The sequence below is a fragment of the Ovis canadensis genome, chromosome 3 (assembly GCF_042477335.2).
Source record: "Ovis canadensis isolate MfBH-ARS-UI-01 breed Bighorn chromosome 3, ARS-UI_OviCan_v2, whole genome shotgun sequence".
Lineage (NCBI taxonomy): Eukaryota > Metazoa > Chordata > Mammalia > Artiodactyla > Bovidae > Ovis > Ovis canadensis.
Window position 1 is genome coordinate 1,978,188 of NC_091247.1, and position 21,471 is coordinate 1,999,658.

The 21,471-nt window shown below is 58.2% G+C and overlaps 1 long non-coding RNA gene across 1 annotated transcript; it reads right to left on the reverse strand.

Annotated features, from left to right (window-relative positions):
- Nucleotides 1-1,612: 1,612 nt before the first annotated feature.
- On the reverse strand, nt 1,613-15,034 carry LOC138438009 (uncharacterized). Its single transcript, XR_011256243.1, has 2 exons — nt 14,991-15,034; nt 1,613-2,128 (listed from the first exon to the last, which is right to left on the reverse strand). It is a non-coding gene; the product is annotated as an uncharacterized lncRNA (long non-coding RNA).
- Nucleotides 15,035-21,471: the final 6,437 nt, after the last annotated feature.

Sequence of the window (21,471 nt, forward strand, 5' to 3'; positions counted from 1 at the left end):
ACACCTGCCACCCAGTGGCCATGAACCCAGCCCTGGCCCCTGGTCCAGCTGTGCCCACATAGCCTGGTGAGCCAGAAGGGACCAGCACCCACTTATACTATGTTCTTAGAAAATTTTTTGTGTCTTCTTGGAGTTTTAATGAAAGGCGTGCAAACACTGCCTCCTGGCCTCATCGTCCACAGTACTGAGCACCAGCTCAGTGGACATGAGTGTGAGCAGCCCCGGGAGACGGTGAAGGACAGGGAAGCCTGGCCCACTGCAGTCCACGGGGCCACAATCAGTCAGACGTGACCGAGCGACGGAACCCCAGCAATACAGATGGGAACTCTGCCTCCCCTTGCGAAGAGATGGACTTTCCCAGAAGAGCAGGAGGAGCTGGCTGGCTGTCCTTTGCCCATTCTCCCCTTCAGAGGCACATCAGTTGGGGGGCCTCTTGTTGCTGCTCTCAGGCAGAGTAATCTGAGGACTGCTTACAAACCAGAGAGTTTGCAAGGGTGAGAGAAACCGCAAGAGGCTGGCCCCAAGAGCCGGGGCTGGAAGCAGGAACTGTCCCCACCCTAGGCTTGGAGAAGCAAGGGGGATGGGCGGGGGTGGTGACCTGAACCCAGCGGCAGAGAGGGCTTGGGATGGGGGCACCTGGCAGGCACTGGCCTCCTGGAGAGAAATCAATACCCTGACCAGAATTGCTACACCCCTCTGTAGCTGGTTTACCCTGGTAGCTGAGCTAGTGAAGAATCTGCCTACAACGCAGGAGACCAGGGTTCGATCCCTGGGTTGGGAAGATCCCCTGGAGAAGGGAATGGCAACCCACTCCAGTATTCTTGCCTGGAGAATTCCATGGATAGAGGAGCCTGGAGGGCTTCAGTCCATGGGGTCGCAAGAGCTGGACACAGCTTAGTGACAGCCACCACCGCCTAAAGCCGGAGGAGAGGGAGGCCTTGATTCCATCAGTAAGGTCAGCCTCTGAGAAACACAGAGTCACCTGGAAATAAAAGGAGCGGGCTCCCCGGGAGCAGCATTTCTCTCTCTTTTTAATTATTGCTGTTACTGTTTAGTCGTCTTAGTCATGTCTGACTCTCTGGGACCCCATAGACTGTAGCCCACCAGGCTCCACTGCCCATAGGGTTTCCCAGGCAAGGATACTGGAACGGGCTGCCATTCCTGCTCCAGGGGATCTTCTGGACCCAGAGATCGAGCCCACGTCTCCTGCGTCTCCTGCGCTTGCAGGCGGGTTCCATACCACTGCACCACCTGGGAAGCCCTTTTCACTTTTATTGGTTAATTCTTTGGTTGTGGGGTTTGTTCCCCGACCAGGGATGGAACCCAGGGCCCCAGCAGGGGGAAGTCCCGGCATTTCTCACTGGTCTGCGGGCCCTCCTGACCTCGCACTGCTGGCCCTTCCCCCAGCACAGAGCTTCCATGGCGCCGTCAGCTTTGTCCTCCCTGCCCAGCGTTGGCCGCTGCCCACAGGACGGGACACGCCTGGGGGTGTTTTCACCATCAAGGCTCAGGTCTGCTGGCCTTCCTGCCTGCTAAAGAGACCGTGTCAGGCAGCTTTAAAAATATCACCTCAGCCGAGAGATGGTCCCGGGGCTCCATGCAGCAGGGGCAATCACAGTGAATTATCGTCAGTTTATTTGGAAGGACTAAAAACAGCAGGATCAAAGGGTTGAAGAGGCTGCACGCACCAGCTCCAGAAAGGTTTTGAAGTGTGAACTTCACAAGTTCAGGCAAGCAGTCCCCTTGTCGGCCCCAGTGACTCTGCCTCTCGCCCGCAGGTGGTCCCCTCCCGTGGGGAGCAGAGGTGGGCATCGTGTGATCCTGATGAGGAGAGGCTTCTGAGGCCAGTCCTAAGACCCTTGGCTTCTGCCTGGCTTGCTCTCAGACCACCAGCTCTGGCGAAGCTGCCACCGTGCTGTGAGGGTGCCCCGCGGAGCATCCACGTGGGGAGGAACTGAGGCCTCCTGGCCACCGCGGGCACCGACTTGCCAGTGATGCGTGCCAGGCCCTTGCAAGTGGACCTTTCAGCCCAAGCAAGTCACTTCAGCCCCCTGGCACCTTGACGGCAACCTCTCAAGAGACTCCAAACCAGGTCTGCCCAGCAAAGCTGCTCCCAAAAGCACAGAAACTGCACGTGAGCACAGACGGTTATCATCACTGACCCTGCTGCGTGAGGCATCATTTCTTAGACAGTTAGACACAAGCGCAGGAGTTCCCTGCAGTCCTAGGCGACAGCTGGAGACCAAAGGGAGGAGTCCCAGCTCCGGGTCTGCAGGCGACCCCTGGGAAGCCCCCAACGACACAAGGGCTGCTGGAGAAGACCTCAGGGAAGAGAGCCCGAGACAGCGCTCCCCCGGAGCCAGGGTCCCTCCCCGCGGAGCCAGGGTCCCTCTCTGAGCCTCGGCGCCCATCCGTCTAATGCGGGAGCTGGGCAGAGAGGCCCAGACCCCCTGAGACTCTGCGGTCAGCCTGAGACCCCACCCCGGCCTCCCTTCCTTGAGCAGAGCCTGGGCTGCACCTGTGCCCCAATTCCCAAAGCACCAGAAACAGGCCCCACTGCCCCCGGCCACGCAGAGCTCCCCTGTACGGCTTTGTGAGTGTGTGTGTTTAAAGCTGAGATATGTCACAAACCATAAAAGTCATCTTTTGAAGTGTACAACTCAGTGATTTTTGATATTTTCATAGCATTGCACATCATCATCACCAATTCCATATTTTCATCACCTTCGGGAGAAACCCTGCCCTATCCAGCTATCATCACCCCTCCCCCAGCCCCTGGCAAGCACTTATTTGCTCTCTCTGTGGATTCGCCTATTCTGAACTAAGTGGGGATTTAGACACGGGACACTTTGCATCTGGCCTCCTTCGTGCAGAGTGTGATGTTCCTAGAGCTCATTCACGCTGTAGCGTGTGTCAGAACTCCCTTTCCCAGGCTGAGTAGCATTCCACTGTATGGATGGACGTGGGGTTGTCCATTCATCTACTGATGGACACGTGGGCTCTTTCCACCTCTTGGCTGCTATGGATAGAGCTGCCCTCACCCCCAGGAAGGAGAAACCAGTCAGAGAAGCTGACGAATCCTCTTGTTGAGGGAAACGCCGACCTCTCCATTCACTGGGCAAGTTCAGTTTGTGACTCGACCTCTGGGAGGGTGACTGTGCTCCTTCTTCACCTGAGCAGAGGCAGGCCTGCCCAACGCCCGAGCCCCCAGTTCCAAGTCCTGTTTCCCTGATGCTCAAAGGCTGAGCCTGGGCCTCAGTCTCCCCATGAACTCACAGGGCAGGGAGGCCCTCTCCAGGACAAAGTTACTCCTGACCGTGTCGCTCAGCCATGACCAACGTGCCCAGAGGCCCAGCCTCCTCATCTGTGAAGCAGGGACCCCGCCATCCACCTGCTCGGACCACAGGAGAGGTCCGAGGCCGTGCTGGGGAGCAGGTGACCAAGACCAAGGGGACTCATGGAGAGTAGCGAGGAGGCGGGGAAAAGTGGAGAAACGGCCCGAAAGAGCGAAGAGACTGGGCCTATGCAGACGTGAAGCGCAGTCGCGGAGGCGTCTGGCAATGAGGGTGGAGTCCGATGCTGTAAGAACACTGTTGCATAGGAACCTGGAGTCAGGCCCATGAATCAAGGCAAACTGAAGGTGGTCAAGCCGGAGAGGGCAAGAGTGAACATCAACATTTTAGGAATCAGTGAACTAAAAGGTCTGGAAAGGGGGAATTTAATTCAGATGACCATTACATATACTACTGTGGGCAGGAATCCCTTAGAAGATGTGGAGTAGCCCTCAGGGTCAGCAAAAGAGTCTGAAATGCAGAACTTGGATCCAACCTCAAAAACGACAGAATGATCTCAGCTTGTTTCCCAGGCAAACCATTCAATATCACGGTAACCCAGGTCTATGCCCCACCACTAAGGCCGAAGAAGCTGAAGTTGAATGGTTCTATGAAGACCTACAAGACCTTCTAGAAATAACACCCCCAAAAGATGTCCTTTTCATCACAGGGGCCTGGAATGGAAAATTAGAAAATCAAGAGATACCTGGAGTAATAGGCAAATTTGGCCTTGGAGTACAGAATGAAGCAGGGCAAAGGCTAACAGTCTTGTCAAGAGAATGCACTGCTCATAGCAAACACCCTCTTCCAAAAAAACAAGAGAAGATTCTACACATGGACATCACCAGATGGTCAATACTGAAATCAGATTGATTACATTCTTTGCAGCCGAAAGATAAAGAAGCTCTATACAGTCAGCAAAAACAAGACTGGGAGCTGACTGTGGCTCAGATCATGAACTTCTTATTGCAAAATTCAGGCTTAAATCAAAGAAAGTAAAAACCACTAGACTATTCAGGCACTACTTAAACCAAATATTTCATGATTATACAGTAGAAGTGACGAATAGATTCAAGGATTAGAGCTGGTAAACAGAGTGCCCGAAGAACTATGGATGGAGGTTTGTAACACTGTACAGGAGGCGGTGACCAAAATCATCCCAAAGGAAAAAAAAAAATGCAAGAAGGCAAAGTGGTTGTCTGAGGAGGCTTTACAGTTCAGTTCAGTCGCTCAGTCGTGTCCGACTCTTTGCGACCCCATGGACTGCAGCAGGCCAGGCCTCCCTGTCCCTCACCAACTCCCAGAGTTTACTCAGACTCAGGTCTATTGAGTCTGTGATGCCATCCAACCGTCTCATCCTCTGTCATCCCCTTCTGCTCTCACCTTCAATCTTCCCCAGCATCAGGGTTTTTTCCAATGAGTTGGCTCTTCCCATCAGGTGGCCAAAGTATTAGAGTTTCAGCTTCAGCATCAGTCCTTCTAATGAATATTCAGGACTGATTTCCTTTAGGATGGACTGGCTGATCTCCTTGAAGTCCAAGGGACTCTCAAGAGTCTTCTTCAACACCACAGTCCAAAAGCATCAACTCTTCAGCGCTCAGCTTTCTTTATAGTCCAACTCTCACATCCATACATGACCACTGCAAAAACCATAGCCTTGACTAGATGGACCTTAGTCGGCAAAGTAATGTCTCTGCCCTTGAATATGCTATCTAGGTTGCTCATAACTTTTCTCCCAAGGAGTAAGCGTCTTTTAATTTCATGGCTGCAGTCACCATCTGCAGTGATTTTGCAGCCCAAAAATAAAGTCTGTCACTGTTTCCCCATCTATTTCCCGTGAAGTGATGGGACTGGATGCCATGATCTTCGTTTTCTGAATGTTGAGTTTTAAGCCAACTTTTTCACTCTCCTCTTTCACTTTCTTCAAGAGGCTCTTTAGTTCTTCTTTGCTTTCTGCCGTAAGGGTGGTGTCGTCTGCACATCTGAGGTTATTGATATTTCGCCCGGCAATCTTCATTTCAGCTTGTGCTTCATCCAGCCCAGCGTTTCTCATGATGTACTCTGCATATAAGTTAAATAAGCAGGGTGACAGTATACAGCCTTGACGTACTCCTTTTCCTATTTGGAACCAGTCTGTTGTTCCATGTCCAGTTCTAACTGTTGCTTCCTGACCTGCATATAGGTTTCTCAAGAGGCAGGTCAGGTGGTCTGGTATTCCCATCTCTTTCAGAATTTTCCACAGTTTGTGGTGATCCACGCAGTCAAAGGCTTTGACATAGTCAATAAAGCAGAAATAGAATGTTTTTCTGGAACTCTCTTGTTTTTTCGATAATCCAGCAGATGTTGGCAATTTGATCTCTGCTTCCTCTGCCTTTTCTAAAACCAGCTTGAACATCTGGAAATTCATGGTTCACGTACTGTTGAGGCCTGGCTTGGAGAATTTTAGATTTTACAAATAAATGAGAAAACAAGAGAAATAAAAGGCAAGAGAGAAAAGGAAAGATATACCCAACTGAATGGAGAGTTCCAAAGAATAACAAGGAGTGATAAGAAAGCCTTCTTAAGTGAACAATGCAAAGAAATGGAGGAAAACAATAGAATAGGGAAGATTAAGATCTCTTCAAGAAAACTGGAGATACCAAGGGAACATTTCACGCAAGGGTGGGAATGATAAAGGACAGAAATGGTCTGGACCTAACAGAAGCAGAAGATACTAAGAAGAGGCGGCAAGAACACACAGAAGAACTGTGCAAAAAAGGTCTTCATGACCCAGATAACCACGATGGTGTGATCACTCACCTAGAGCCAGATATCCTGGAGTGAGAAGTCAAGTGGGCCTTAGGAAGCATCACTACGAACAAAGCTAGTGGAGGGGATGGAATTCCAGCTGAGCCGTTTCAAATCCTGAAAGATGATGCTGTGAAAGTGCTGCACTCAAAATGTCAGCAAATTTGGAAAACTCAGCAGTGGCCACAGGACTGGAAAAGGTTAGCGTTCATTTCGATTCCAAAGAAGGGCAGTGCCAAAGAATGCTCAAACTACCGCACAATTGTGCTCATCTCACATACAAGCAAGGTAATGCTCAAGCTCCTTCAAGCTAGGCTTCAGCAGGATGTGAATTGAAAACTTCCAGATAGACAAGCTGGGTTTAGAAAAAGCAGAGGAACAAAATTGCCAGCATTCTTTGGATCATAGAAAAAGCAAGAGAAAAATATTTACTTCTCCTTCAATGACTATGCCAAAGCCTTTGACTGTGTGCTGCTACTAAGTCGCTTCAGTCGTGTCCGACTCTGTGCGACCCCACAGACGGCAGCCCACCAGGCTCCTCTGTCCCTGGGATTCTCCAGGCAAGAACACTGGAGTGGGTTGCCATTTCCTTCTCCAATGAATGAAAGTGAAAAGTGAAAGTGAAATCTCTCAGTCGTGCCTGTCTCTTAGCGACCCCATGGACTGCAGCCCGCCAGGCTCCTCTGTCCATGGGATTTTCCAGGGTAGAGTACTGGAGTGGGGTGCCATCGCCTTCTCTGAAGAAGAAGTATGGCGACTGTGTGGACCACCACAAACTGTGGAAAATTCTGAAAGAGAGGGGCATATCAGACCACCTGACCTGCCTCTTGAGAAACCTGTATGCAGGTCAGGAAGCAACAGTTAGAACTGGACATGGAACAACAGGCTGGTTCCAAATCAGAAAAGGAGTCCGTCAAGGCTGTATATTGTCACCCTGCTTAAATTCTATGCAGAGTACATCATGAGAAATGCTGGGCTGGAAGAAGCACAAGCTGGAATTAAGATTGCAGGGAGAAAAATCAATAATGTCAGATATGCAGATGACACCATCCTTATGGCAAAAAGTGAAGAGGAACTAAAGAGCCTCTTGATGAGGGTGAAAGAGGAGAGTGAAAAAGTTGGCTTAAAGCTCAACATTCAGAAAACTAAGATCATGGCATCCGGTCCCATCACTTCATGGCAAATATAAGGGGAAAAAAGTGGAAAGAGTGGCTGACTTTATTTTTTGGCTCCAAAGTCACTGAAGACGGTAACCACAGTCATGGAATTAGAAGATGTTTGCTCCTTAGAAGGAAAGCTTTGACCAACCTAGACAGCATATTAAAAAGCAGAGACTTCACTTTGCCAACAAAGATCCATATACTCAGAGCTGTGGTTTTTCCAGTAGTCAGGTACAGATGTGGGAGTTGGACCATAAAGAAGGCTGAGCGCCAAAGAACTGATCACAGCTTTTGAGCTGTGATGTTGGAGAAGACTCTTGAGAGTCCCGTGGACTGCAAGGAGATCAACCAGTCCATCCTAAAGGAAATCAGTCCTGAATATTCAGAAGGACTGATGCTGAAGCTGAAACTCCAATACTTTGGCCACCTGATGGGAAGAGCCAACTCACTGGGAAAAAATCCTGATGCTGGGGAAGATTGAAGGCAAGAGCAGAAGGGGATGACAGAGGATGAGATGGTTGGATGGCATCACCGACTCGGTGTCCTGAATTTGAGCAGACTCCAGGAGACAGGGGAGGACAGAGGAGTGTCACGTGCTGCAGTCCCCGGGGTTGCAAAGAGTCAGGCGCGACTGAGCGCCTGAACAGCAAGTGAGCTGATGGGCTGAAGAGGGCAAGCAGTGAGTGAGGAGCCAGTCAGCTGTGAGCAGCGATCCAGAAGCCGACGGCGAGAGCCCAGGCTCACATGGGGGTGATGGCTGGGGGTCTTTCCAGCGGGGGCAGTGACTCGGGGTCTCACCCTGCACCAGAGCTGAGCACAGGACTGGACCCCTGGGCCCACACATGGCCTGGCTGACTGCCAGGAGCATTGGGGGTGGATCGGGAGATTAGAGCCAAGATTGAGGCTGAGGGCCCAGCACCCCAAGAGGCCCAGACTGGGTCCCCCAGGAGACAGAAGGCACCCCACCTTCAGCTCTCAGAGGGGACACCTCTTGGCGGTCAGTTCTGGCTCCAGGCAGGGCCCTGGGGCTGGCGGGTGGGCAGCCCCACCGCCCAGAGCTCAGAGCCATCCATCTTGGTCTGACTCTATTAAAATACAATATAAAGGGAAGAAAAGGGTGGGCCAGAGGGTGACGGGGCGGGAAGGGATGCTGCGTCAGGCTTTTGTTCATCCCTCCCCCCGGGACCCTGAGCAGAGAAGATGAAAGGGGGCCTGGGGCTTTGTTCTCCGGGGCTGGGGGCACCAGGCTCAATGCAGCCGCTCTGCAGGAAGCAGAGAGGCCGGGGAGGCGCGCCCCTGTTTCGGGCCCGGCCCCCCATCCCTCCACGGGTGCTCGCACCCCCAACACCCCCTTGCGTGCACCCGGACTCCGCCCAGTGCCCCCGCCCCAGGCCCACCTCCTCCCAGCCGACACTCAGGCTTCCATCAGGGCCGCCATTCCAGGGAAGAGTCACATCTAAGCTGGCTGGGTGCAGGCCCTGAGCGAGAGCATCACATCTGCACCCTGCCCGGGACACTGCAGGCTCGGGCCTCGTGGCCCCTCTGCCTGTCCCACCCAGGTCTGCCCGCAAGGCCTGGGGCTCCACAGACGGGCCCCGGGGGCAGCTGAGGCTGGCCTGCGAGCCTCATCGCCCCTCGCGGCTCAGGTGGGCAGCACGGTCCCCATTCCATCAGTTGGCCTTCCGCACGTGAGTCATTGGGAGGTTCAGGCCGGAAGTTTAAACCGCCAACTCGGGTACCAGGGGCTCGGGGCGCAGACACGTCCCTTCCTGGCGGCGGTCGCTGAGCAAGCCGGATGGAGCGGGGCCTCCGTCTTGTGGGGTCAGGTCCTCAGCGATCAGGCGTCTGTGAAAACCGTCCCCAAGAACCCTCTGGAGGCACCACTCCCAGCCGCGGCTGGGGCTGCAGAGGCTGCCCCAAGCCTGTTAGGAACTGGGCAGATCAAACAGTCTCCTCCGAGACCACCGCCTCGGGGAGCCTGGGCGTGCTTGGGGGGCGTCTCCTGTGTACGTGGCTCCCTCTGTCCCCGGTCCCCTGCGCTCAGGGCTCGGGGGACAGAGGCGAGAGACAGTGAGGGCACCATGAGGGGAGGGCCCACTCTAGGGCCCTCCCTTCCAGAAGGGTTCCATCGCACCTGTGGCGGACCCGGGCCTGCGGGAACAGGTGGCCAGAGGGTCTGCTCGGGGTCTGTGCACCTGCCCTCCTGCCACACACCTGTCATATGGCAGGCAACAGCCAGCCGGGAGGTGAGACCTGGGCCGGGGCAGCATCCACATGGGCCTCGTCGCTCTCTGGGCCTGCACGACTCTCCCACCAGCGCTCTGGGACGGAGGGGCCGCACAAAGGCACTGGGCCGATCTCTTCCACCAGCCCTGAATGGACTCGCTGCATGGAGCAAAGCTGACATGAACATCAGGGTGACGTGCCAGACCCCACACCAGAGACAGCCTGGCATCCCGCAGAGAGGCAGCCCAGGGAGGCTCCAGGCCGCGCCGACCTCCCACATGTCGGCCAAGGAGCAGCCGACGGTGACCTGCCGGCCGACGGTGACCTGCCGGAAGCCAGCACCCCGAGCTCCACGACGCTCATCTGGAAGCTCATCCCCAGACTCTAACTGCCGTCTGTGTATTTCTCCGCAGAAATGGGGATTAGGACTTGGAGGTGGCTCAGGACACCCGAGTCTCTGGGTGTGTAAATACGCACTACGCCTACTTCTGCTGTATTGACTATGCCAAAGCGTTTGACCGTGTGAATCACAATAAACTGTGGAAAATTCTGAAAGAGATGGGAATACCAGACCACCTGACCTGCCTACTGAGAAATCTGTGTGCAGCTCAAGAAGCAACAGTTAGAACTGGACAAGGAACAACAGACTGGTTCCAGATCAGGAAAGGAGTACATCAAGGCTGTATATTGTCACCCTGCTTATTTAACTTCTATGCTGAGTACATCATGAGAAACGCTGGGCTGGATGAAGCACAAGCTGGAATCAAGATTGCCGGGAGAAATATCAATAACCTCAGATATGCAGATGACACCACCCTTATGGCAGAAAGCAAAGAAGAACTAAAGAGCCTCTTGAAGAAAGTGAAAGAGGAGAGTGAAAAAGTTGGCTTAAAGCTCAACATTCAGAAAACGAACATCACGGCATCTGGTCCCATCACTTCATGGCAAATAGATGGGGAAACAGTGACATACTTTATTTTTTGGGGCTGCAAAATCACTGCAGATGGTGACTGCAGCCATGAAATTAAAAGACGCTTACTCCTTGGAAGAAAAGTTATGACCAACCTACATAGCATATTCAAAAGCAGAGACATTACTTTGCCGACTAAGGTCCGTCTAGTCAAGGCTATGGTTTTTGCAGTGGTCATGTATGGATGTGAGAGTTGGACTATAAAGAAAGCTGAGCGCCAAAGAGCTGATGCTTTTGAACTGTGGTGTTGGAGAAGACTCTTGAGAGTCCCTTGGACTGCAAGGAGATCCAACCAGTCCATCCTAAAGGAAATCAGTCCTGGGTGTTCATTGGAAGGACTGATGCTGAAGCTAAAACTCCAATACTTTGGCCACCTGATGCAAAGAGCTGACTCACTGGAAAAGACCCTGATGCTTGGAAAGACTGAAGGCAGGAGGAGAAGGGGACGACAGAGGAAGAGATGGCTGGATGGCATCATCGACTCAATGGACACGAGTCTGAGTAAACTCTGGGAGTTGGTGATGGACAGGGAGGCCTGGCGTGCTGCAGTCCATGGGGTCGCAAAGAGTCGGACACGACTGAGGGAACAAATTGAAAGAAACACGCCTGCTCCCTTTCAGGCTGGGGGACGAGGGTGCAGTCTGAGCAGAGGGCCTGAGGGGTGCAGCCCCTGGTGTGGGACTGGGCGGGCTCCCCCCTGCGTCCCCTGGTGGTGCCAGGTTTGGGGTCCCGGTGGCGCCAGGTTTGGGGTCCCGGTGGCCTCTGCTCCTTCCCACAGCCCTGGAGGCCCTGGGGCCCCATCCCACCCCTCAACACACTGCAGCAAGCCCACACGAAAGCACACCCAGGGAAATTCTTGCACTCGCACGTGTCTGCACACGCACACCCAACAAGCCCGCAAGAGCTGGCACCAGCGGCCATATGCCCGCACACCAGCCCACCCGTGAGGGTTAGCATCACGAGTCCACGAGTCTGGGCCATGCAGTGCCTAGGCAGCTGGTTGGACGTGACTCTGGGCGCGCCTGTGAGGCTGTCTCCGCGCGGGATTAGCGTGAGCACCAGTGCTGTAAAGTGGACTGCCAGCCCCGGCGTGGGTGGCCTCGCCAACCCGTCCATCAGGGGCCTGAATAGAGCAGAAAGGCAGAGACAGGGGGCATGTGCTCTCTGCCAGGGCTGGAGGTGGGGCAGTGGCCTGCTGCGGCCCCCGGACAGCAGCTCACAGCACCAGCTCTGGGCTCTCAGGCCCTCAGGCTCAGCCTGGGACTGACACCATCGGCACCCAGATGGGAGACGGAGGGACTGCTCTGCCTCCGTGGTCTCGTGAGCCAATTCCCTACGATAAATCTCTGCACGCACGCACACACACACACACACATGCACACACATGCACATGCACACACAGACACACACGCGCACACACATGCACACACGCAGACACACGCAGACACACACACAGAGACACACACGCACACACACGCAGACACACATGTGCACACACAGATGCACACACGCACACAAGACACACATGCACATGCACATGCACACACACACACGTGCACGCACACACAGACACACATGCACACAGACACACGCAGACACGCATGCATGCGTGTGCACACACACGCACACGCAGACACACACGCACACACACACACGCATGCACATGCACGCGCACACAGACACGCCCGCACACACATGCACACACGTGCACACACGCACACACACACGCGCACATGCACGCGCACACAGACACGCCCGCACACACATGCACGCACGCACACACACGCACACACACACACACACATGCACGCGCACACAGACACGCCCGCACACACACATGCACACACGCACACGCACGCACATGCACGCGCACACAGACACGCCCGCACACACACATGCACACACGCGCACACACGCACACACACGCGCACATGCACGCGCACACAGACATGCCCGCACACACATGCACACACGCACACACACACACACGCACACACACGCACATGCACGCGCACACAGACACGCCCGCACACACATGCACACACGCGCACACACGCACACACACGCGCACATGCACGCACACACGCGCACATACACACACATGCACATGCACGCGCACACAGACACGCGCGCACACACACATGCACACGCACACACGCACACACACATGCACACGCACATGCACGCGCACACAGACACGCCCGCACGCACACTGTCTGCACCGTGTCGCTGTGCCACGTCGCCTCCGCCGTGTTCACCGTCCTCAGATGAGAGGTCTGAGGCTGGGACGCGCCTGAGGGTGGACGACACACGGGTCTGGGGCCCCCGTCCAGCTCCAAGTCATGCCTCAGCCCCCTGAAGGGCACGCCTGCACGGTATCCGCGGACACAGGCTGTAAAGGGGTTCGAGCCGGGGAGCCGGGCCCCAGTGTCTGCTCTGGATGGTGCGTGTGTGAGCCCCAGTGCTGAGTGTAGCTCCGAGCAGGCTTGCACTCACAGGGCGCACCCGTAGACTCCCACACACACCGCAAGGACATCCACTTCGGAGCCACGGCCACCCCCTCCCTCCCTCCCCACCCGGTGGCACGGCGACGGTCAGCCCCTGTCAGGCAGCGGGGAGAAGACCAAGGCCTGCCCCGCTCTCTCCAGCGCCCCCAGAGCAACAACGACGCGCCCGGCCCCTGCCATCAGCGGCCTGGGTGATGGATCGCCCCGTGCGATGGCTCGGCGGCCATCAGCCAGTCTATGAAACTGCGGTAACTCTGCCAGGGTTGCCCCGGCTGTCTCCATCAGAAGGCAGAGCGGTGTGGCCGCTCAGCAGCCTCTGGGGTGAGCGGCAGGAGGGGACCCACCCAGACGCCGTCACCTGGAGGGGCGGGAGAGACGGTGTCAGGAACTCCCGCCAAGGACCTTCGACAGCCCCCCAGGTGATGACACTCCCCCAAGCCCCAGCTTCTGTAACCGGGTGGGCGGAGGTGCAAAAGAGCCTCAGAGCAGCCCCAGCCCAAGCAGGGCCCAGAGAGGGTCAGGAGCCCCCGGGGTCTGAGCCGTGCTGGAGCCATCAGCCCCTGCCCCAGGCTTGGCGTGGGGACCGCGTTCTCCCACCCAAATACCGCTTCGATTTGCCCCGCGTGTCCTGCCAAGTGTAGAGAATATTTATTGTTTGGTGAGTGAACCGTCGTGCAAATGCTAACAGCCTGCCCGTGGCCAGACTGGAGACCTCTCCCCCAGAGCAGACCCTGGGGCCCAGCTCCCAGCTTGAATCCTGCCTCTGCCGCTTGGCAGCTGCATGGCCCTGGCCAGGCGACGGCCCCGCTCTGTGCCTCCGCTTCCACCTTCGTGCCCTGGGACCTGTCATGGGCCCTGGAAGAGTTCCTGGAGGCCTGTCAGCCAGTACTGGAGAGCAGTGGCCCCAGGCGGGGTGAGAGCTCCAGCTCATCCTAGGCCTGGGCGCCCGGGGCCTCCCCCACTCTCCAGGTGAGGAGCCTGGGACCCATCAAGGCCACACATCAGGGAGCCAGGTGAGGCCACTGGGGTTAACGCTCACATCCCAGGATCTGAACTTGCCCGGGCAGGGAAAAGCCGCCGCAGGACAGCCGCGGAAACTCCAGAATACCAGGATTTTGTTAGTTCCTGGGACAGAGTTTCTCAAACCAAAACCATTCCAGAAAAATCCACACAGGATACATTTACCGTCAGAAAGGTGACGCATAGTTGGATTTCACTCTCTGAACAGAACTCCCGTGTCGGCCGGGAGGCCTCCTGGAGGCCCAGTGGCCCACCCTCCGGAGTCAGCTCAGCTCGCGGTGCTGAGCGCACAGCGGGGTGCACAGAGGCCCCGTGAGCCCCCCTGTCCGCCCGGAGGCTCCTGGAATAGGACCCCCTTCGTTCAGGGCCACACCGTGGTCAGTGGCGGCCGAGTTGGGACAATTTCGTTGTGCACTTAGGGGGTCAGGCTCTGGCAGGGCCTCTTGGACCCGGAGCGTGGCTAAGGCCCATTTGCCTTCCTTGGTTGGCTGGGCAGGACTGGGTAGACCCCCTGCCCACCCACCACCCCCTGCTAAGACCCTGTGACTCTCGTTCTGCAGCAGGAGAAACCCGCTTTGTCTGGCCTGCCCAGGAGGAGGAGGGGCCCGCCGTGGCTTCCTCTAGGGCCGCGGAGTTCGGCGCGGTTTCATTAATCCCCGGGGGCTGAGCACCCCCACCACCCCCAGGCCAGCCTTGAGCCCAGGTGCGAAAGTGTCACCAAGATAAAAGAGACGTAATTAAGCTCCAATCAGCGGGGTGATTTGTTATCGTAATGCAGCATCTCCCTCCCGCCCCCGGGCCCGCAGATCCAGCTCCGCAGGCCTGCTCCGGCGGGGGTCCGCAGGCCCTCCTGCCACCCGGCGCCCAGCTGCCCGAGGAGCAGCAGGGGGGCGTCCACACCGCATGCCCCTCTCGGCCACACACATCCGTCCCCCAGCTCCAAGCTGCCGAAGGTGATAATGAAGTCATTTTTCTAAGGCGTGCTCACCTGGGAGACAGCCCTGTCCGCGGGCCAGCTAACCGAGCTGGAAGGCGAGCCCGGGGGAGGGCGGGCCAGGCGGGCCGGGGGGCGGTGCTGGGCATGCCGGGAGCTGCCTCCGTCGTTGGGGGGTGACTGCTGTGGGCGCTCCTGGGAGCCAACCCGCGGCCTCTGCCTCTGCCCAGGCCGGACGCAGACACGGACCCGGAGAGAAAAAACCCCAGGGACAGACAGCCAAGCCCACCTGGCCTCCAGGGGGAGGGCGGTGGCCCGAGCTCCCGCTGTGGCCCCCTAGGTCCTGCCCAGCCGCCCCTAGAAAGGCCCCCGGGGTCAGCGTGGCCCCGACCATGAGAAACCCAGCCTGGCCAGCCCACTGGCCCCACCAGCCTCTGGGAGGTGCGGACGTTTCCCTCGATCCGCTGTTTGTGCTCACTCAAGGTTCAGTCCTGTAGTGACCAGCGCCCGACTGGGGGCCAGGAGGACCAGGGTCCATGCCTAGGGGCCAAGGCCCTCCAGGTGCCCTGAGTCCACACACACCCCCAGCCACCCAGTCTCCCCGTCTGAACGCTGAGCATCAGGAGGGCCCGGCGCTGTGGGTGTGCTGAGCACCGACGCCCCGAACACGGCACCCGCTGCAGGGGGAAGGCTCAGGGCTTCATCAGGACGTGAGGAGGAGAACCAGGCAGGAATAATCCAGAAGGACTCGACTCCGGAGGCCGGGCTGGGGAGGGGGCCTCTGGGGACTTTGTTTACACCTCTCTGTTTTTCTGCGGCTTCCACGTTTGCTAAAACGGGTCTGTTGACTTTCAGTGGGGTGGAGGGGGCGGCCCGGGGCCTCCTGTGGCCAGCAGCCCGGAGCAGGCAGTCAGGCGGTGGGCGGTGGCTCTGAGCACAGAGGGCTCCCTGTGTGTCTGTGTGGAGGTCGGGTGGCTCCCAGCCCCACAGCCCACGGGCGGCTGTCCCCCGACTGAGGAGCGCGGGGGCACCACCCTTAGCAGCGCCCACCGCCCTGTGCCGGGCACCGCACACCCCATCTCGTTACATCAGACCCTCGCTCCTCGGACGGCATGGTCCCCATGCCACGGGGCAAAGGGTCACCATATAGGGCCTGTTCTCTTTCCTTCTTCCATGACTCCCGCACGGCCCAGGGGCAGGTGCATAACTCGATTTCACAGGGACGGGGGCAACGCCCAGAGAGGCTGAGCCTCCAAAGTGACTCAACTCCAGGGCCAGAGCCGGGACCCCCGCCCCAGGCGGCGGCTCCGAGCCAGTTGCTCGAGCGCTGAGGACCCTCACCCAGAGGGGCCCGGAAGTCCGGGGTCCTGGGGACACCGGTAGGGAGTCTGGGCCCGTCGCCGGCAAGGCTGTTTGGAAACGGGTGACAGATGCTGGGGCCCAGGAGGAGCTGAGGAGGCTCCGTGACCAAGGGCTCCAGGAGGGCACTCAGGCCCGGGAGGGCAGCAGTCTGCTCAGGCCGGCCTGGAGCTGGGCGGGTGGCAGGAGGGAGGTTCTGGCGAGGACCAGCCTGGCCCCACTGAGCAAGAAGCAGAGCCAGAGCATGTGAGACCACCCCCCCAACCCGGGGGACGCCCCTTGAGAACCGCAAGAGGGCGCGGTGACGGTTAGGGTGGGGCGCCCAGCCCCGGGGCACGTGGGCAGCCTGCACCTCTCTCAGGGGAGGGCTGTCCCGGGGCATTAGCGCCCGGCCGTCCACAAAGAAGGGGCCACGCAGTGCGCTCTGCTGGGGCCCCGGAGCCCTGCACCTGCCTGTACGAAATGCAGCTTTCCAGCCTGCCCACAGCCGAGACCCCCTGACACCCGCCACTGGGCGTGGGACCTGGAACCGAGGGTTGCTGAGGCCCGGGGGGTTCTGCCTGGTCCCAGAGGGCAGAGACTGGGCAGGGCGGGGCCTCGACTCCGGCCTGGAGCCTCTGGGGTGGACTGCAGAGCTCCTTGGGGCAGCCGGCTCTGGGCACCCCTGGCTGATGCTGGCCAGGCGGTAGGGAAAGGCCAGCAGAGAGCAAGTCTGAGCCACGCTCCCCCAGGTGCTCTGCGGTGCCTGCAGGCTGGGACGCTGGTGGATTTGGGCTTCAGTCAGTTTTAATAATAACTTACAGCTGGTGTGGCCAGGACGGTCTCTGGTGCCAGCTGCAATCGGCTGGTCTTGGCTGCACAGGGAGGGCTGGGAGCCAGGCTCTGCGGGAGAAGGGGCGCTGCTCGGTTAGTCCTGTCCGCCTGGGCACCGGAGAGGGGCCTGGTGGGGGGCACCTAGGTTCATGTCCTTCCCAGAGGTGAGGTTCCGTCCCAGAGCGGCCCTGTCCCCTGAGAAGCGCGGCCCACGTGTGGGGGCTGGGCCTGCCCCACCTCGGACGCGGCCTTGCGTGCCCCTCTGTGCTAAGGCAGAGCCCACGGCTTCTGTGACGGGGGCCCCCTGCATGCCTGCCAGTCGCCTGTCCCTCTGTCCAACTCCAGCTGAGACCTGCAGGGGAAACGGCGCTGGGGGGTGGGCCTGGGGGAGGCACAGGCTGGTGCGGCCGCTGCGCTTCCTGGGGGACAGGACACACGAGGGGCATGGAGTGGACGTGGTGTGCCGAGGGGGCCCTGGAGGGAGCGCTGGCCTCCAGCCCGAGCGACTCGGGTCGAACTCAGCTCCCTCTGACCACCCCCACGTGTGTGTAGACACTCTTGGCCTTAGTTTTCACCTCTGTGAAATGGGACACTGGTCCTCGCCTTGTGAGTTCATGCACACGTGACGTGCTGGATGCGACGCGGAGGCTGGGGATGGGCAGAACCGGCAAGTGGGCACAGAGGCTGCCAAGTCCCGCTGCCCAAGGTCGGTGTGCAGAGGGCGCAGGCAGACGCGTGGGGTCTCCTCGCCCCACGGCTCCGCTTTGGAGTCCCGGTCGGGGACAAGAGGCAGCTGGTCGTTACCAGCGGGCCCGTGCGGGCCGGCGCCTCTGCCTCCTCACCTTCCAGCAGGGTGACAACAGTCCCCGGTTCAGCCAGAGGACGGGGCCTGGCTCCTGCCTGACGGCTGCGCGTTCAGGAAGCGGGATGGGTTCCTCGCGGACCCCGGAAACGCAGGCTGCCTGGCACCTCCTGTGGAAGGGGCCCTGGTCTTCTGGAAATGGGGCCACACCTTTCACCCAGGTCCCCTCTGTGACACAGCTGATCTCCTAGCGTCTTGGTTAAGCCTTGGCCACAGAGCTATGGCACACTGGTGCAGGCTGGCACCCACGGAGCAGAGGGGAGCCCAGGACTCCCCGCCTCCAGCTTAGGCCCCAGCCCCCTCTGTGGAGGACCCCGCAGGGGCGTGCAGGCCGCAGGGAGTCTCACGAGCCTGGTGGGCGAGGAGGGGCATGTTGCTGGCCGCAGCGGGAGCCCAGAGGGAGGCTCAGCCCCAGGACAGGGGCCCCTGTGCAGAGCAGGAGCCTTGGTGGGGCCGCGAGGCCTTCAAGGGTCCCAGCCTGGAGCCATCCGGAGGTGCCTGGGAGCACCCACAGAGGGAGGCCTTGGTCCCCTGCACCACCAAGCCCGGGCCCCTGGGAGGATGCTCCCGTTTGGAGAGAAGCTCGGCTAGGACTTGGCCCTTGTGTGGGACAGAGAGCTGCCTCAGCTCCTTCAAGAAGTATCAGTTCTTCCAGGACTCAACAATTTATAAAGGCCCTTTTCAATCATCATTTTATTTGCTCCACGGTCATCACCTTTTGGCAAATTTCACAAATAGGGGAGCCCAGTTTGGGTGAGTTCTGGCAAAGTGAGAATTTAAGCCCAAGAAGTGGTGATAGACTTTATTTTCTTCAGCTCCAAAATCACTGTAGACGGTGACCACAGCCATGAAATCAGAAGACGCTTGCACCTTGGAAGAAGAGCTATGACCAACTACAGAGTGTTTTTAAAAAGCAGAGACATCACTTTGCCCACAAAGATCCATATAGTCAAAACTATTATTTTCCAGTATCATGTACGGATGTGAGAGCTGGACCTTAAAGAAGGCTGAGCACCGAAGAATTGATGCTTTTGAAATACAGTGCTGGAGAAGACTCTTGAGAGTCCCTTGGATTGCAAGGAGATCTAACCAGTCCATCCTAAAGGAAATCAACCCTGAATATTCATTGGAAGGACTGATGCTAAAGCTGAACACTTTGGCCACCTGATGAGAAGAACTAACTCATTGGCAAAGACCCTGATTGATGGTGGGAAAGCTTGATGGCAAAAGGAGAAAGGGGCGGCAGAGGATGAGGTAGGTTAGATAACATCACTGACTCAATGGACTTGAGATTGAGCCAATTCCAGGAGACAGCGGAGGACAGAGGACAGAGGAGCCTGGCCTGCTGCAGCTCATGGGGCCACAGAGTCGGACGCAACTTAGCGGCTGAACAACAGCCACAGCTCCACATCCGTGGCTCCTGGGTGACAAAGTCCACAGCAGGGACCCTCGGCCTGCGCCCCCTTCCATGTCCTGGTTCCCTGCGCTCGCCCGACGGGTTCTCAGAGGCCCCCGCCCTGGCCTCGTGGGCTCATCCCTCCCTCCTCCGGCCTGGACACTCTGGGCTTGGGCTCTGCAGACCTGGAGCGCTCCTCCGGAACCCACCAGAAGAGCTGAGCACGTACAACCATTTTCTCGGATGAATTATAATTTTCTTTCATTTCCCCTTCAAAACATGCTAATTAAACGGACATTGTTGAGACAGCCAATTGAAATTCAAAAAACCGTCCTCTTTCTAAAGAAGCTGCCTGTTTCTTTAGAGAAAATTGTGTGCGTTGTACAAACCGTGCAGGGAAGCACACACGTGCCCACACGCGCACACACACGTGCCCACACGCGCACGCACACGTGTCCACACGCACACGCGGGTGCGGGCGCCCAGCCTCACCTGAACGGCGGGCTTGCGTGTCCAGCACCAGGACGATCTGGGTGGGCTTTTTCTTTTCCCGTGTTTGCCATGGTAACTAGGACACGAATAGCCTTAGAACGTTCTTTCCTCCTGCGGCTGCCTGGCTCCCATCCTGGAGGGGCCGCGGGTGGCAGGTGGGGGGCAGCCAGTGAGAGGCTGAGCAGCGACCCCCGCCCCAAGATGCCTCCTGCTGTATCAGGGCCCTTCCCCCATCCGGTCGCTCCCACAGAGAACACGTTCTCCCCCACGCCCCCATCTCCCCTTCACCTGAGCCCACCTGGAGCCTCCTGGACCCCGCCTGGGGATCACGGAGGCCTGGACCAGCCTGGCGAGACCCTGACACCAGTCTCCAGGGTGACAAGCCGGTGGCTCCGTGACTGAGAGGGAAGTGTCCAGCCTTCCAAAGCGCCTGAGGGCCTTGGGAGTACCGAGGAGCTCCCCTGGGGGATCACCCTCCCTTAAAATGTAACTCCTGGATGTTCTTAAAGTGTAACAAGCTTCCCCAGCGAGGGTCCAGGTTCAGCCTCTGGGAGGGGAGCTGGGATCCCAGCAAGCTGTGCCGCCTGCCAAACAAAAAAGGGTAACAAACTTACAGAAAGCGCGCACATGACGATGACTCATCGCAGAGTGCCGCCCTGCAAAACCGCCAAGCCAGAAAGGTCCAGAAGCTCCCTGGCCGGAAGCAGCCCAAACCCCTAGCACGCCCCCACTCACCACCCCCGGGCCCCGAGAGAACCAGCGGCATGACTCCCAGCCCCTGGCTCTCTCGGCCGGCTGGGCTTTGGGCCATGGGCTCCTCTGCTGGTTTGGATCCGCTGCTGTCACTCACTCCCGATGAGACCAGCCGTGTGTGGGCAGGGGCGGCTGGCGCATCCTCTGACCATGGGCACAGGGACGCCCGGTCCCCTCTTGCAGTCCGTTCCGCTGGGCCACATCAGAGCCGTGCTTTCTGGAAGGTGACGCTGGGCCTGCTGCTGGCTCAGCCCCTCTCAGCACCTGCTCACCCGTCTCCCCTGCACCCAGCGAAAGGCTGGGCACGGTGCAGGGGCCCCCTGGGAGGGAGTGCTGGTCCCAACACGACTGTGGTCACGTCCAGGCCACACAGCGGCTGGGGGCGCCCTGCGTCTTAAGGGTGAGGCGCCGCCCCATCCTCCGCCCTGCAGCCCTGCCTGGACACTCTCTCTCTCTCACCCCAGGAGCCTGCCCTCCTCGGGCCCTCCGCTCAGAATGAGGCCCTAGTGTCTCAGACCAGGTACACGCGTGTTTGGTGAAAAGTCGTGTCTCCCTGCCCCACTGCTGGCGCCGACAACTCGGCCTACGTGCGCCAGTGCCAAATGGAATCTCGGAAACCGAGTTCTGGGTGCGTGGAGAGAAGAGCTTCGTTGCTTCGCCAGACAGAGAGGGGCACAATGAAGACATGTGAGTCCCAGCAGGGATGCACAGGATTCGGTGAGGAGCGGCTCAGACGGTAAAGCATCTTCTGGCAACGTAGGAGACTCAGGTTCCATCCCTGGGTCAGGAAGATCCCCTGGAGCAGGAAATGGCAACCGACTCCAGTACTCTTGCCTGGAAAATTCCATGGACGGAGGAGC